This window comes from Glycine soja, chromosome 14 (genome assembly GCF_004193775.1).
Source record: "Glycine soja cultivar W05 chromosome 14, ASM419377v2, whole genome shotgun sequence".
NCBI lineage: Eukaryota > Viridiplantae > Streptophyta > Magnoliopsida > Fabales > Fabaceae > Glycine > Glycine soja.
This window is the reverse complement of record NC_041015.1, coordinates 23,695,862-23,701,861: the sequence shown is the minus strand read 5'-3', so window position 1 is coordinate 23,701,861 and position 6,000 is coordinate 23,695,862.

The window sequence follows — 6,000 nt, the reverse complement described above, 5'->3', positions numbered from 1 at the left end:
CACAATTCCTGTGTAGTACTATTTGAAAGTTGTTTTTGGTTTTAACAAAAATCAATTCTCAGAACTTCTGATGATGGTGGGAATTGGTTCAATCTTTTCTCAGGTATAATATTTCCCAAAGGAATTTTCTTCCTTTAATTCCTCCATACCTAAAATTAAAGATATCTAGTTAGTAGTAACTTCATATAATTTGTAAATAAAGCTATTGGTGTTATGATTATTCTCTCCCAAGTAAAGAGTGCATAACATAATTTTCTTTTAATTAATATAGGCTTCTCAAATGTAAGTAGAATGGAGAAATTCTTTTAAACTTGTACAAACCTGTCTTAATAATTTGACTACTTAAAGTTTCAGTCTAAAAACAATTTTCGTTTCTAATAGTGAAACAGCTTGCCAAAGCTGTAAGGTGTTAGAATTGAGTGTAAGACATTATTAAGGAAGTTTTGTTTAGAGAATATGAGATAATGTAAATACAAGAAAACAATAGCCTTTTGTCACTGAGTGAGGTCGACTACATGGATCATTGAACTAATGTAATTGTAAATATTACTTTATAATATTCTGAACCTGCATCCTATTACTTAATGCACATGTGAAATTTGCCTGTGCTTCAAATAAGATAGCTTAAGTTCATGTCACCATTGCCACCCCAAGAATCCTAAGTTTTTGTACCTTTTTGACTGTTAACTCATTACATTTTGCCTTTAGCTCTTTAATCATCTAGGTCTTTTTTCTTTTTCTTTCTGAATTGTTTCCTTTTGTTTACTTATGAATCGATAACTTGCTTTCTCATTCTCATTATATACTTTCCCATTGAATTCAGAAACCTATGTACTTTTTGTAGAAGCAAGCTTCATTGCTTCATGATGATAAATCAAGATTGATTCAAGGTGTTTTGATGATAACAAAGATGATGACAAAAAGCCCATGAAAATGATTTCAAGATTGAGTCAAGAACAATTCAAGAATCAAGAGAAAGATTCAAGAGAAGTTTCAAGTTTCAAGTTTTCAAGAATCAATAATAATCAAGATCAAGATTCAAGAATCAAGAAAAGGCTCAATCAAGATAAGTACAAAAAAGTTTTTCAAAACATTGAGTAGCACATGAAGTTTTCACAAAAGTCTTTACCAAAGAGTTTTTACTCTCTAGTAATCGATTACCAGTTCACTGTAATCGATTACCAGTGGCAAGTTTTGTTTTCAAAAAGCTTTCAACTGAATTTACAACATTCCAATCAATTTCAAAATGGTGTAATCGATAACAATATATTGGTAATCGATTACCAATGTGTTTGAACGTTGAAATTAAAATTCAAATGTGAAGAGTCACATCCTTTCACAAAAATGTTTTGTGTAATCAATTACAATGATTTGATACTCGATTACCAGTGATAAGTTTTGAATAAAAATCAAAAGATGTAACTCTTCCAATGGTTTTCAAGTTTTTCTAAAAGTTATAACTCTTCTAATGGTTTTCTTGACCATCTTCATTACATTCTTTTGAATCTCTTTGAACATCTTCTTCTTCTTCGTTTATCAAAAGCTTTCTTAAGTTTTCTGGTTTTCCAAACCTTGAAAACAAAACTTGTGCTATTCATCTTTTTCATTCCCTTCTCCCTTTGCCAAAAAGAATTTGTCAAGGACTAACCGCCTGAATTCTTTTTGTGTCTCTCTTCTCCCTTTTCCAAAAGAACGAAGGACTAACCGCCTGAATTCTTTTGTGTCTCCCTTCTCCCTTGTCAAAGAATTCAAAATGACACAGTCTGAGAATTCTTTTGATTCTTCCCTTTCCCATAAACAAAAGATTTCAAAGGACTAACTGCTTGAGAATTCTTTTGTTTCCCCATTCACAAAGTTTCAAAGGACTAACCACCTGAGAACTTTGTCTTAACACATTGGAGGGTACATCCTTTGTGGTACAAGTAGAGGGTATATCTGCTTGTGTTGTTGTAACTGAGAACAAGAGATGGTACATCTCTTGTGGATCAGTTCTAGTGGATCAATTCTAGTGGAGGGTGCATCCACTAGGTTGTTCATAGAGAACAAGGAAGGGTACATCCCTTGTGGATCTTTGCTTGTAAAGGAATTTACAAGGTTGAAAAGAAATCTCAAGGACCACAAGTCGCTTGGGGACTCGATGTAGGCATGGGTTGTTGCCGAACCAGTATAAATCTCTTGTGTTTGTCTTCTTCTTCCCTACTCTTTTAATTTCCGTTGTGCACTTTAATTATTGTTTTTACTTTTGGTAATATTAAGAAGGATAGATTTTTAATTAGTAAAGGTTCGTTAATAATTAATTCAACCCCCCCTTCTTAATTATTCCGAGGCCACTTGATCCAACACTTTTATTTGTGCAGTTAATATTATGCTTGTAAAAAATTGTTCTAACTTGGTGATATTCAATCAGGCTTCTATGAGTGTTTAATAAGTTTATTATCCATGGTTACTTACCCTCAGTTTGCTTCCAGATGTTGTTGCTTCTAATACTCAATCCATTGGTTGGAGAGAAAGTTATACTTTGCTCTGCCTTGCTTGCATCAATAGCATATGTAAGTTATCTTGTAGTAAAAAAAAAAATATTTTTGACTAAACAATCCAAGACCAAGAAAATACAGATAAGAGTGAAATTTAATTAGCACAACAAAAGTCGTACAACATCACATGTAAGAGGAAAATCTCTTTCTTCTTAGCCAACAAAAGAAGTCGTACAATACTAACAAAGACATTCAAATGAGTCTTACGGTACCACTGGTGCATATGCATAGAATTAGAAGGTATGATGAAATAAAACAACCAATCCATGATTTTCTTTTGATGTCCATACATCCAAACAAAAGAAATGAGTGAGACAAGACCACTTTTGACTCTGCCTCACTTTTCCTACTCTATGTTCCAATCCAAAACATGGGAAAGTAGAAACGATTATAAACTAATTTATGAAGTATGAATTGATTTGATACAAGTATAAAAACTGTGCGAACAACAATCAGTGAAGTAATGAGTTTTTCCATCTTCAGTGTTGAGCTTGGGAGTGGCTGTAGAAGCCAAGTGTGAGAGGCAAATCAATGAAGTGGAACCAAAGAGGAGTAAAAACAACATATTGGAGTATTCTAAGTTGGTGTCCATGAAAGTGTTTTGACCCTTTGGTTGTTCTAGTAGGAAGAAAATGATAGGGAGTGAGTCAGAGACTATTATATGCTATTAGATGAGGATAGACACTGGGTTGCATAAGTGGTGATGTTGGTAGCTTTTGTACTCTGCTTGGAAGCATGTGACAAAAAAAAATCTATGGGAAACCTAATATGAGTAGTTATAATGTGTATTGCATTTTTTTTGTCAAAAGATGTGTAAAATGCTCAGTTGCAACTTGATGGAACACAACTTCGTAAAGGATCCAGAGTTAATTCTGATCCTTCTAATGAAGGGTTAACGCCTCTTATATCTTGGTTAATTACCTTCCTCAAAAGGATCTCTTCACGTAGAAGTAGTTGAATAGTCTTGAATGAATCAATTAAATTATTTGTGGTCATATAGTAATAATTTTCCGGTGAGTTTATGCTAAGAGTCATTTAAAATGTAATTCACCCCCACCCAATTTTATTACTTGCTTTAAGGATAGACCACCCAAATGTAATTCATCTCTAGATGCATCATATTCTGACTTTTATGGATGGCCTTGAAGTTATGTCTTTCCTTTTAGAAATGCATCATATCCTTGCTTTCAATTTCTTTAGATTATGGTCTTTTACTCCAACTCATGGTAAGTTCTTTATATTATATGAGTGGTATGACTATAAGGAATATCATGAGGCATTTTAAAAAGCCCTTGTGTGTGTGTGGACTACTTATACTACTGTAGCATTTCAGATTTTCCTTAATCCTGGAAAAATCCTATACCAGCTAACCTTTGCTTGCAAGACCTATTAGCATTGGCCCTTATTATTCCTACTAGTATTTTAACATGTTATTATAACATATTTTATGCCCACATTCTTGCAAACACATATATCCATTCCATTAACAAAACAGGATAGGCTAAGCAGAGGAGCACTCAAATTAGGGGTCCCAGAATTTTGTCATTTTGAAGTCCTAAGCACATACAAATTTTTATGCATGCACAAACTCAAAGGTGAATGAATCAAAGATACAGAAGCAACCTCTTGCTTTATTTTCCTATAAGTGGTTACTAAGAAACCTCAATTGAATTTGGAAAACTTTGAACACAAATTAATTACAAGTAATGTACACACTAGCTGGTGGTAAAATTAAAAAATAAATACCTAATACTTATGACAAACCACAGTAAAACTTCAACAAACAAAGTAGAAAATGAAACACATAGCAAAGTGAAATAAAGACAAAAAAAAGAAAGCTTACAAGAAGACAAGGGTTCAGTTTGGGCAAATACAAGAAGGGGTGAGCTGAGTGACGAGAGGCTAGGGTTGGGCCGATGCGGAAGGGGTGACCTCAATGACGATGACCAGCGTAACTCAGGGTGAGGTGAGTGAAGATGACTTGAGTGATGAAGGGCTGAGCTAAGTGACGATGACCTGAGTGACGAAGGGGTCAACTTCACGTAGGGCAACTGAGTCTACTGAGGTCATGAGAGTCTTGTTCGAGTCACGTGACTATAATGCCATGCCAACGACGACGGTGTCCAGCAAAGCAAGGTCATCGAAGTAATTATACATCAATTCAAAGACAGGCTTGTACATCACCGTCTTCGTTTTCTAAGTTCATAATTATGAAATTGCCATCGCTTATTATACCACATCGGTTTAGGAGAACCGATGTGATTAGTGTGTCGTAAAAACAACTTTTTTTAGTAGTGATTTATTTTGAATTCATAGCGATAAACCTTTTCACTAAGCTTTTTTGTCCAATCAAAGTTAAAATTTATTTTATACAATTAATATGAAGATAAATTTAAATTTAACTTACCATATAAACTATATATATAAAATATAACACACCGAACTTCTTTTTATAAAAACAAATAAAAAATATATTGAGTTTACAAGAATAATATTTTTTACTAAAATTTTTTGTCTAATCAAAGTTAATGTTTCTTTTACATAATTTATATATATATATATATATATATATATATATATATATATATATATACATATTTAATTACATAAAAATAAAAATAAAAATCAACTTAATCACTACATAAATAAAAATCAGCACAATCACCACTATTTTTTGCCAAGTAAAATTAATGTCTAAAATTAACTTTTAAGCAAATAATTATCCATTTTTTATTTATATTATCTTTTCACTTAAATAAATTATTTATTATTTTGTTCTACTTGTATAAATTTTAATTTTTTATACATTTATATACATATGCCAATATGTTAAAATAAAATTTATATATAAAATATAATATATACAATTTTTTATTTACAAAAAATAGAAAATCTTTACTTATTTAGAGAGATGCACATGTTACATGATGTCATATTAATATCTAAATCATTGTGGTAAAATTATATATTTTATGAAAGCATGAAGATAAAATATAACACATTACATACCATATAAAATATAAATAAAAAAATATTAAATTGTTAACCCCAGGTGAAAATCTATTTCTTGTAAAGCTGATCGATCCTGTAGTTGCTTTCAAGTTGATGCCTCCTAACTACTTTTCCTTCCCTAAAAATAATATGACCAAAAATGAAGATATCATATTAAATGTGGTTGGTTTTAGATATTTCCCTAGAAATTAGTCATTTATAAAGTTAGTACGTGGATATATATATATATATATATATATATATATATATATATATATATATATATATATATATATATATATAGTGTATAGAGAGAGAGAGAGAGAGAGAGAGTCTTGGTCTCTATGCTGGTTTCATTTGTGAAGTTGTTGATTCTCCACTCAGCTTGTTATTCAACTTATAGCCGTTGTAGGGGTCTCGTTTCTTTCTTAGTTGTGTTTTTGGGACTTAAAGCCTCGTGTTGACTATAAGAAAA